The sequence below is a fragment of the Pinus tabuliformis genome, chromosome J (assembly GCF_031772625.1).
Source record: "Pinus tabuliformis cultivar Carrire ecotype Pingquan chromosome J, CPIR1, whole genome shotgun sequence".
NCBI lineage: Eukaryota > Viridiplantae > Streptophyta > Pinopsida > Pinales > Pinaceae > Pinus > Pinus tabuliformis.
This window is the reverse complement of record NC_142295.1, coordinates 1,609,490,836-1,609,503,101: the sequence shown is the minus strand read 5'-3', so window position 1 is coordinate 1,609,503,101 and position 12,266 is coordinate 1,609,490,836. Positions and strand designations below refer to the sequence as shown.

At 36.4% G+C, this 12,266-nt stretch overlaps 1 pseudogene; it reads left to right on the top strand.

Moving 5' to 3' along the window:
- The first annotated feature begins 219 nt into the window (after nt 1-219).
- On the top strand, nt 220-9,263 carry LOC149233646 (chaperone protein dnaJ 8, chloroplastic-like; annotated as a pseudogene).
- The last annotated feature ends 3,003 nt before the right edge of the window (nt 9,264-12,266 follow it).

The following is a 12,266-nucleotide window of genomic DNA, read 5'->3' as shown; positions in this document are numbered from 1 at the left end:
TATAAGATTGGTGTATAGCGAATTCTAACATAGTTGAAATCTTCAAATTTGAGATTCTTTGTTTACTTAATATCAAAGTTGAAGAGGACCAGCCTAAGGGGAAGAAAAAGAGCATGGGAGTTTGCCAAAGTATTTGATAAATGCTAATAAAGTTGTAACCCTGTTTTGCACTGGGGATTCAAGCTATCTTTGTGGATCATCCTATTTCTGTTACAGATCATGGTTGCCGCTTTTGGAAGGTTTATGGGTGCTCAGGGGACTTCGTTATTGAGAAACAGAGAGAAGAAAAATTCGGCAAGCAGGAGGAATGTAGCAGTGATGGCCTCTGTTGCTTTCCCTGGGATGAAAGAGGAGTATGAGACTCTGAGATTGAGCCCTGGGGCTACTCAAAAAGATGTCAAGAGTGCTTTTCTTTGCCTTGCTTTGTAGGTATATGGAATTTCCCTCTTGAATGTTATAAAGTTTCCATATCTGAAAGAGAAAGAGCTTGCTACAATTCACAGATAGAAAGTAGACATGCAAGGCTGTAAAAATTAGAATGCTTGAAAGCAACAATCTCACTGATTCTAAGACTTTCCAATAAATATTTTGTTCTGGCTATGTATATGTTCATAGTAATTGTTAGGAAAAATCATGATCCATATTCAAAAAGAAATTTTTGGATAAATTCATAGTGTACACATAGAATATCCGTGTCTATCTTTTTAGAGCTGATAGGCCACGTTGATAAAAACTGGTACACATAGAATATCCTACGAATGCAAATAAGTTGCAGCAGGGATTAACATTTATTCGTATGTTTATATGGAATTACAGTTTAACATTTATTTGTATGTTTATATGGAAATATGGTTTTACTGTTCCTGAGAGTGGTGTGATATATTTCATGTTTTAATATTGTTAAAATAGTTAGAATTGAAGACCCATTGAATAAATTTATAGAACTTCTGGACTGGAGAAGTGAGAAAAATGCAATAGTAGTTGGAATGGGAAAGACCACCATTGCCAATGCTGTGTGGAGAAGGTTGAACAAGGCCGACATGCACTCCAAGAGCTTCTGCCTCAGAATATGGGGATTGCAAAAAAAACTGAGGTTTCTTATCACTCTACGTGATAGTAATGCAACGAGAATGCGCGAAGAGCAAGGAATACAAACAAAATTCTATTCTATTGAAAGCCTTGTCGATAAAAAGGCAATGGAGCTTTTCAAGAAAAAACTGGGTGATAAGGAGAAGCAATTGCATTCCAGCCAAATGAATGAGATAATCAAGGCATGTGGAGGAATTCCAAAGCTTTTTACTGTGGCAGAGGATTCATAAATTCCGAATCAAATGCAGAAAAAACTTATAGAACAGTGATGGAAGAGAGCAAAAAAAACTATCTGTCAACTCACAAATATATTCCATGTACAGTTTTGTCACTCCAACAGCTTCTGTCTCAGAATATGGGGATTGCAAAAAAACTGAGGTTGCTTATCACTGCATGTGATGAAAGGCTTATGGTCAAGTAAACATTGATCCATTCTATATACCCGCATCAAAACTTGATTTGATCTGTAAATCTTTAAGAGTTCTTACACTTGGACCTTTGACAGATGTGGTTTTTTTTAGTGCACAAAACCGCCTTCGCCAAGATTTCTTTTTTCCTCAAAATTAGAAGTGGCTACTCTCAAAGTCTGGTTATCTAAAAATTAGAATGCTTGAAAGCAACAATCTCACTGATTCTAAGAATTTCCAATAAATATTTTGTTCTGGCTATGTATATGTTCATAGTAATTGTTAGGAAAAATCATGATCCATATTCAACAACAAATTTTTGGATAAATTCATAGTGTACTCATGTGTTGATACGATATGTTTACAGTATCATCCGGATGTTTGCAAAGGAGATAACTGTGGAGTTCAATTTCAGAAGATCAATCGGGCTCATCAGGTAACTTTCTCTGTCTCTGGACAACTTTTGTTTATTTATTTTTTCAGTTTTAATGACATTGCTGCATGTTAGAGTATATAACCCCTTTTTATCTCAGATGTGTTCATGTTATTGATTATGTTATTTTTGTGATAAATGTGCAGACTGTAATGTCCAGTTTGGCATAAGCAAAGCAGCAAAATGGTTCCAAGGATTACTATATGGATGGCATGATGGGAATTAATAACGATCCTTGCCACGAGTGGGAAGAATGGATGGGATGGGAAGGAGATGGAACCCTTGATTATTCCTCCCATATTAACATCTATGCATGATTATACCTTTATCCTCATTTGTATTCATGTCACCTCGCCTTGTAAATAATTAGTCCTCTCTATGACCATCCCCAAGTTAACGAGTTATGGCCTACTTTTGAGACTCTTACCTGTAATGCTTCTCATTCCTCTCTGTAAATTGAACTTACTCTTCTCAATCTTCTCTGTAAATTGAACTTACTCTTGTATTTGTATAGCAGATTTCATTTCTATTGCCTCAACTTCTGCTTCACAAGGGCCTTCTTGACTCAGATGAGCAACATCTTTTTGAGATTTCTCAATCTTGATGACTAATTTGCTCTGCTCAGGAGTTCTGATCTTGTACATATGCTCTATTTATTTTAATCTCTCATCTACTGGCAGGTACCTTTGGATCTCTCTCCATCATGCCAGAGGATCTGCTCTTAAATGAAGAGCTGAATATTTTTAAGAGCTAAATATTCTTGTTGTAATTGCAATGTTATTCAATGAATGGAAACCATTTATTTGATCCAGAGACATTTTTGTCAGTGATCTGAATGTTGTTGTTTCATTCCACAAATGTACTTTTCTATGGTATATCATAATGAGCATACACTTATTGAAATAAGATATTAAATATTAACAAATTTTGCCTTTACAGATGTCAACATTAATGTTGATTTTTTTAGTTTTATTTGTTAACCAGAATATAAGTAATCTCAATTAGTTTAGAGGATGTGGGGAGGGTTGAACTTCACAGATTTTATGGTCCAATCACAGGCAAAACTAGATATATCTAAGTTACTTCAAGCTCGATTTCTTAAGTTGAAAAAAAAAACCTCACTAGCTTTGTAGCTTTGAATTACAGGTTGCAGAAATTGTTATTAGGACAATGTTGGGGTAGACTGTAATAAATTATGCTCTGAAGTTTAATTGTGAGGCCGTTGAGTGGATTGTTGATGCCCAGATCTTGCCACAAGAGAGTTCTGAACTGTCCAATGCCAGAAAAGTTGAAAAGGGGAATTCAAGTGGGGGAATTGGCCGATTCACAGATGTAGGGAAAGAGTGGACAACAATGGGAAGGCCCTCATGTGTTTCAAATGGATTTTAGCCATTTTTAGATTGGTTTAAAACCTTTTGATTTGTAATTTTAGGAAGGATTTTAGCTTTTTTTTTATTGGGGTTTAAAACCTCTCGGTTTGTAATTTGTAATTAATTATGTGCATGTTGTGAATTGTATATAGGATTTGAGTGAAAAATGTTGTGAAATGTATAATTTTCAATTCTTTTCGGAGTTAGAAAGACTAAATTTTTTTGGCTGTATAAGATTGGTGTATAACAAATTCTAACATAGTTGAAATTCTCAAATTTGAGTTTCTTTGTTTACTTAATATCAAAGTTGAAGAGGACCAGCCTAAGGGGAAGAAAAAGAGCATGGGAGTTTGCCAAAGTATTTGATAAATGCTAATAAAGTTGTAACCCTGTCCTTTATTTGAAATAATATAAAAATTTTGAGGAAGTTAAAAATTGTTGGCTCCTTTTCATGGCATGCCAATGAGAGTTGAAGAAAATTGGTACATGGGAAAGAGAAGAATATAAAAATATGTACAAAGTATTTATAAATATTTTATAGTAAATATATAGAGATATTGTAATAAAGTAAAAGATGAGAATAGTTTGATATAGATCAGGCTAGATAATTGAATTCAGTTGCTTTATAGCCATATCTCTCATGCTACTTTCTCTTACAAAGGCTAATCCTCAAGGGTTCATCTAGAACATGAGGCTCATGAATTTCTACTTCTAATTGTAATTTAATTAAACCTAGCCGTCCTTATTAAAAGCAAAGCAAGTGTTGGACACCTAATCCTAAATGGTTAGTGTGGAAGTTGAATGGACAAAAGCAGTCCAAGAGACCTTGGGATCTGAAACCCAAGAGTCACATAATGTACTATAAATGTATATCTCCTGTTAATAAAAAAATGTACTCACTGATTTATCTTTCCTATTCTATGTTTTCCATGTGTGTTTGACATGGTATCAGAGCAGGCGTATTCCTGCCCTGCAAAATTAATGTGAGCCATTTGTCTTATGGCCTTTCTGTGCAGTCATTTCTGCCATCAATTCTGCATCTCAGGAATATTTTCTCACGAATATTTCTTCAGCTAAATGTTAGCTGCTCCTGGCGCTGTCCAGCACTGTCCTTGTACCTGCGCTTCTGTTGTGCTGTCATCCTGACATTGAAACGCCTGAGCGTTGTCATAACCTGAGCGCTGCCCTGACATATTCATTTGAATGCGCTCAGACTCCAAAACCGTTTCATATTCTCTGCAAACTGGGCTCTGTCCATATTTAATGCATCTGTCCTCAAACGCCTCTGTCGTTCTGTCCACTGAGCGCTGCTTCCCCTCTGTCCTGATGATGGCCTGTCCGAGCTCATTTCGCTCTCTGCGCTTCTATCTCTTCAAATCTCATTAAAACGCTTCTGCCATTATTCTTTGTGGTATAAGTTCATCGAATCACTGCTCCTGCTCGTGTAACTCTTATTTACTTAGCATTATTCTCTGCTGCATCCTCTCTCTGCCCTGCGTACATTAAACGTTGCGTTAACCACAACTACTCTCCAAATTCCTACTTTGAATTAAAGAATGCGACTTTCAAGAAAAACGAGAAACAAAACCCTCTCCCCATGACAAACTTGATGCTCAGTCGATTGGATTTCCATGGATTAGAAGTCTTCATTTGATGCGGTGGTTTGAAGGTTGTGTTGGAAGATGATAACTCTGGTGCATTAAACAGTCTTGAAACTTTGTTGAGAACCGTTGTGAATGCTGCCTGAATTGAAATTTGGAGAGAGATGGTACACGATTGTACGTTAAATGCGCTGCGAGCTGACATGGATTGAGAGGTAGGCGTATGTATATCAGCATCTTAGCGTGTGGAGGCGTATCAGTGTGTAGAAGCACATCAATCTATGGAGCATGTTTAAGTGGCTCTGCTTTATAAGTTTCCACCTTTAGTTGTGTAAATCTGATCTGGAGCTGTAAATCTGAATAAGATAAGGACCAGCGTACAACACAAATACCGATATACGTGTGGAGTCTCGCCCTGAAGTCTTGCCCGATCGGAAGATGAGCGGTCAATCACTCGGCCGTCGTGGTTTCAGAAAATGAAGCGTTTGACAAAATAGAGCGCTCCTATCTCTTTGCCATCGATCAACTTCCCCCTAGCTGCCGAAGAGCCGTTCCTTGACATTTGCTTCTTTTTCAGAGGATGGGATTACAGTAGAAGGTATCGTGGGAAAGCAGGCACTCGATAGCCTCGAAGCAAGAGCGCTTCTTACCAAAGATTCAAATGGGGTTGTAAGTATGCATAATGTCATTTTGTCTCTTGTTAAGAAAACGGAAACAGAAACGAGATTCAAACTCACCAATGCAGGTCAAATAGAGGAACTACCTGAGAAGGATATTAAAGGTATTTGGGTTGAAAGCGAAAATACGGATCTTTTCCGTAAACTGGCTACAAACTTGTATTTTCTGTGGTTGTTTCAGTTGAGCAGCATATCACTGTACCTGTGCTTGAAATCTTAATGAGTATAGACTATTGGAAGTGATGTTTGGTGATGTACCTCTGCTATAGAGGGTCTCAAACTTCCTCATCTCATTGGATGTGTGGCTGTGAATATATTGAAGACACTCCATATTTATTTCTCTGTCTTGGAGCTGAATACGTTGCATATATTATCACTGTGGTGTTTTCTCTGTAATGATGGAGCTTCTTTGATGTTATAACACTTATCTACAGCCACTGTTCTTCCTAACATTTGCTGGTATATTCTACTTCAGATCTCTGTTATTATTAGAGTTGATATATCAGAGGTATATGTAATCCATTCCTGTAGTTGAAGTTCGAATTTCAAAGAAGGAAGAAGTCATTTAGTTGTGCATCCATACAAAGCGTATCTTGGTATACTTGAGCATATTAAGGGCGAAACATATCTATTGTATCTGTGTTGGAAGGACTTTGAGCCTCTCATTCTTGCTGGACACAAATCTGTTAGTGATTGGCTAAATTCCTAGCTGGAATCTCTGTATTTTGAGGGCAGAACACATAATAAATCCCTGCTGAAGTTTTGGTATAGCCGCATATGGAAACATATATTTCTTTTGGATTCTCGTTATGCTGCTGGAAAACACCTTATGCATGAACAAAGTTGAATGTCTCAATTTGTCTTCCACTATTGATCAACACTTCTACAACATTTGCCATTTTCCAAGTCCAAGGGAACGACAAAGTTCATGTTTCTATCTGCAACGGTACTGCGGACAGACTTTCAGATTTGACATTTTGAAAAGCTTCTCTGAGTAGTATAATATCGATGCTCTTCTTCTAAGTTACCACAAGTTCAGTAAGTATTGCAGAGAAAGAAATCAGTTTTGTATATCGCTCATTGATTTATTTGTGTGCTGACCTGGAGCTGTATTGAATGCATCGAAAACTGTGATTAAAGCTGCCTGAATACGTTATGATGCTGCCTGAAATACGTTGAAGCTGCTGTTTTAAATAAGTTTGCAGTTGCTGCTGCCCCAATTGTGGCATTGTATTTAAAACTCATTATAGTGCATTGATTCCTTGATTCCACTGCTGCATAAAGATTTTGGTGAGCTGATTGTAATCCTTTATATTGCACACTGATCATTTGCTGACATTTATAAAGGATATTGCTGTGTACTGTGAGTAGATATTACTTTTCTGCATTGAGTAGTAGTTGTGATCAGTTTTTTAAGGTGTAAATCAGACATTGAAGAAAAAATGGCCAGAACCAGTGAAGTATTACAGTTCCTTAAAACTCTGATATTATCTACTGTTGATGACACATTACAAATCAGCAAAGGATCTCTCTCAAAAATTCAGACATGTCTGCAAAATGCACAGGAAAAGATCGATTTTTTGCAGCTTGAATCACAGCTACAGCAAGAAGAGCTACATCAAAATAGACACCATTCTGAACCTATTTTTGTTCAGAACATTGAGACAACCACCCATCAACAGCATGTTAATAATGGTACAGTTCATTCAAATAAAGCAGTAGTTGTATATGCAGATGCAGAAACTCAGTCTGCACTTCCCAAGCCCATCATCAGACCTTGGGAACAACTTGTCCACAACAAGCACAAAACTGGTCTTGGATATGACAAGGACTTTTCCTTTCATATTCCAGACTATGCCAAGCCCATTCAGTTTCAGAGTGCTGGATTCATTCATGACAGTTCACCTGCTCCTCATGACAGTTCAGCTTCAGCTGTTCCAGACTCTGCCCCTCTTCCACAGCAACAGAAACAACAACAACAACAACAACAGATCATAAAATGCCAACACTGTGACCGAGTTGGCCATTTGAAAGATCACTGTTTTGATCTTAATCCATGTAAGCACTGTCATAAAACCAACCATTCTTCACACAGATGCTTCAAAAACAAATGTCCTGCAAGAACAAAGATTCATCTTGGATGGATCGCTTCTTGGCAATGGGCATCAACAGCCAAGAAGATATTCCAAACACATGTCAGAACTTGTTCCAGAATATTAAACAGTCTTGCAGTCAAGTTTCCTCCATCATCTCACCTTGTATCTGACAGGGGGGGAAATGATGGTCATCTACAAGCTTCAAAGTCACATCAAGCGAGCTTGAGCCACAACCTGCCACACCAGTTTCAGAGTTGTAGCCAGAGACAAAGATCCCTGAACATGCCTTCAGTTGGCAATCTGGGACACTTCCTCTAGCAGAAGACTCCAGCTTCTTGCTAGTTTTGGAAGAGTTCCAGGAATTACAGAGTTGTTGGTCATCCTTAAACCATCACAGATTAAGAACACTTCCTCTAGCAGAAGACTCCAGCTTCTTGCCAGCTTTGGAAGAGTTCCATGAATTGCATTAAGCATTCCAGAGTTGTTGGTCATCCTTAAACCATCACAGGTTGAGACTTCCCTTTTCAGGTTGAAGTTTTACCTTTTATGCGGGGTGAGACCTCCCTTTTATGGTTGAAGGTTTCCCTCTTTAAAACAATAGGATCACTTCCTCTAGCAGAAAACTTCAGTTTCTTGCCAATTTTGGAAGAGTTCCGGGAACTGCACTAAGCGTTCCAGTGTTGGTGGTCATCCTTAAACCACCGCCATTTATACCAACATTTCATAGAGCACATTCAGCCTAGTGCTGCCATGCATTTTTTGCACATTTTGTATTACAGCTCTCTTCTTGGACTCATACATAACCCTTCGGATTAAGGGGGGGAATGTTGGACACCTATTCCTAAATGGTTAGTGTGGAAGTTGAATGGACAAAAGCAGTCCAAGAGACCTTGGGATCTGAAACCCAAGAGTCACATAATGTACTATAAATGTATATCTCCTGTTAATAAAAAAAATGTACTCACTGATTTATCTTTCCTATTCTATGTTTTCCATGTGTGTTTGACAGCAAGGTTACATCATCTACTTTATGCCAAACAGAAACATAAACATATATCATAAGTAATTTATACAAGAGGTGGAATTTCAATTCTACATAAAAAATAATTTAAGTCACTGAAATTTCCATGCATCTACTTCCTTTAAAAAAAAAAAAAACTTAAAGAGAAGACTCTATTAAAAGAACAATGTTGCAAATTAAGAACTAAATAATTGCTTCCAGACAATTGTCAGGTGATAAACACTTCAATTTCAGAAGATCAATCAGGCTCATCAGGTAACTTGCTTTGTCTCTGGACAGCTTTTGTTTATTTATTTTTTCAGTTTTAATGACATTGCTGCATGTTAGAGTATATAACCCCTTTTTATCTCAGATGTGTTCATGTTATTGATTATGTTATTTTTGTGATAAATCTACAGACTGTGATGTCCAGTTTGGCACAAGCAAAGCAGCAAAATGGTTCCGAGGATTACTATATGGATGGCATGATGGGAATTAATAACGATCCTTGCCACAAGTGGGAAGAATGGATGGGATGGGAAGGAGCTGGAACCCTTGATTATTCCTCCCATATTAACATCTATGCATGATTATACCTTTATCCTCATTTGTATTCATGTCACTTCGCCTTGTAAATAATTAGGCATCTCCATGACCATCCCCAAGTTAACAAGTTATGGCCTACATCTGAGACTCTTACCTGTAATGCTTCTCATTCCTCTCAATAAATTGAACTTGCTCTTCTCAATCTTCTCTGTAAATTGAACTTACTCTTATATTTGTATAGCAAATTTCATTTCTATTGCCTCAGCTTCTGCTTCACAAGGGCCTTCTTGACGCAGATGAGCAACATCTTTTTGAGATTTCTCAATCTTGACGACTAATTTGATCTGCTCAGGAGTTCTGATCTTGTACATATGCTCTATTTATTTCAATCTCTCATCCACTCGCAGGTACTTTTGGATCTCTCTCCATCATGCTAGAGGATCTGCTCTTAAATGAAGAGCTGAATATTCTTGTTGTAATTGCAATGCTATTCAATGAATGGAAACCACTTATTTGATCCAGAGACATTTTTGTCAGTGATCTGAATGCTTTTGTTTCATTCCGCAAATGTAATTTTCTATGATATATCATAATGATATTAAATATTGACAAATTTTGCCTTTACAGATGTCAAAATTAATGTTGATTTTTTTAGTTTTCTTTGTAAACCAGAATACAAGTAATCTCAATTAGTTTAAAGGATGTGGGGAGGGTTGAACTTCACAGATTTTATGGTCCAATCACAGGCAAAACTAGATATGTCTGAGTTACTTCAAGCTCCATTTCTTAAGTTGAAAAAAAAACAACCTCACTAGATTTGTAGCTTTGAATTACAGGTTGCAGAAATTTTTATTAGGACAAGGTTGGGGTAGACCATAAGAAATTATGCTCTGAAGTTTAATTGTGAGGCCATTGAGTGGATCACTGATGCCCAGATCTTGCCACAAGAGAGTTCTAAACTGTCCAATGCCAGAAAATTTGAAAAGGGGAATTCAAGTGGGGGAATTGGCCGATTCACAGATGTAGGGAAAGAGTGGACAACAATGGGAAGGCCCTCAGGTGTTTCAAATGGATTTTAGCCCTTTTTAGATTGGTTTAAAACCTTTTGATTTGTAATTTTAGGAAGGATTTTAGCTTTTTTTGATTGGGGTTTAAAACCTTTTGGTTTGTAATTTGTAATTAATTATGTGCATGTTGTGAATTGTATACAGGATTTGAGTGAAAAATGTTGTGAAGTGTATAATTTTCCATTCTTTCCGGAGTTAGAAAGACTAAATTTTTTTGGTTGTATAAGATTGGTGTATAGCAAATTCTAACATAGTTGAAATCCTCAAATTTGAGTTTCTTTGTTTACTTAATATCAAAACTGAAGAGGACCAGCCTAAGGGAAAGAAAAAGAGCATGGGAGTTTGCCAAAGTATTTGATAAATGCTAATAAAGTTGTAACCCTATCCTTTATTTGAAATAATATAAAAATTTTGAGGAAGTTAAAAATTGTTGGCTCCTTTTCATGGCATGCCAATCAGAGTTGAAGAAAATTGGTACATGGGAAAGAGAAGAATATAAAAATCTGTACAAAGTATTTATAAATATTTTATAGTAAATATATAGAGATATTGTAATAAAGTAAAAGATGAGAATAGTTTGATATAGATCAGGCTAGATAACTGAATTCAGTTGCTTCATAGCCATATCTCTCATGCTACTTTCTCTTACAAAGGCTAATCCTCAAGGGTTCATCTAGAACATGAGGCTCAGGAATTTCTACTTCTAATTGTAAGTTAATTAAACCTACCCGTCCTTATTAAAAGCAAAGCAAGGTTACATCATTTACTTTATGCCAAACAGAAACATAAACATATATCATAAGTAATTTATACAAGAGGTGGAATTTCAATTCTACTTAAAAATAATTTAAGTCACTGAAATGTCAATGCATCTACTTCAAAAAAAAAAAAAAACTTAAAGAGAAGACTCTATTAAAAGAACAATGTTGCAAATTAAGAACTAAATAATTGTTTCCAGACAATTGCCAGGTGATAAAGACAATTTGTCATGTTGGAGTCCTGGGATGTATACTATACATAGGTCACACAGACTCTGCACTGTGTGTTTGTAAGTGCCACCACCAAGCAACAGGAATGACATCGATCAAACATAAAGAATAGGGCTCTCTTAAAATAGGAGACAACATAGATCACACGATCACAACATTGAGATCTTCAAGACCAAAATATGATGATAGCCTTTAAATTTCCAACTCTAAATTTCCAAAGAAGGTGTAACCTTTTACATAACGATCAAGTAATGAAATACATGGGGCTTTTACATAACCAAATGAAATCATTAAGATCAGACAATGAAATACATGGGGTTCAGTAGCTTGAAGGTCCTGATCTCCTTGGTACTAGTGGTAATGCTTCTGAGGACAAGGGCAGTCCTTGACAATAGCTCATGTACAAAGGTTGTGAAGCTTCTATATCTTAAATGGCTAAATAAGAAGTGTTAGACCTGTGGATTTTAATATATGAAACCATTTATACTTATGTTACTTGACTAATTGGCTCTCTTATGCAACAATGTTCTTGGATCATATGTCCATTTCATATGGAATGTCTACTAAGTGATTCCAGTTAATGGGGCATTGATTTGAGTGTTCATTATATTTTTATTCTTTATCAAAGTATTTTTTTGTTCTATTTGCTTCTTTCAATTTATGCCTTATGGCGTTTCCTTTGCAACATCTGGTACAAATGCTAATAAGTATTATACTACTAATTAATTAAATATTTTCCTATCACACAAAAAGATCCCTGATTTTGCTACTCTAATACTGACACTTACCTCAATAGTAAATAGCTTTCCCCTAAAAAAATCCTAGCATATCTTACACCTCCCTTTCACATCAATATCCGAAGTAGCGAGCCTCGTACCAAAATGGGTATGGTAAATATCAATTTATGTGACATTTCCAAAAAAGAGGGGAAACTGATAAGAACGTCCAATTTCATCTCGAATCATTCGAAATACAACCACATGGTTTTTTG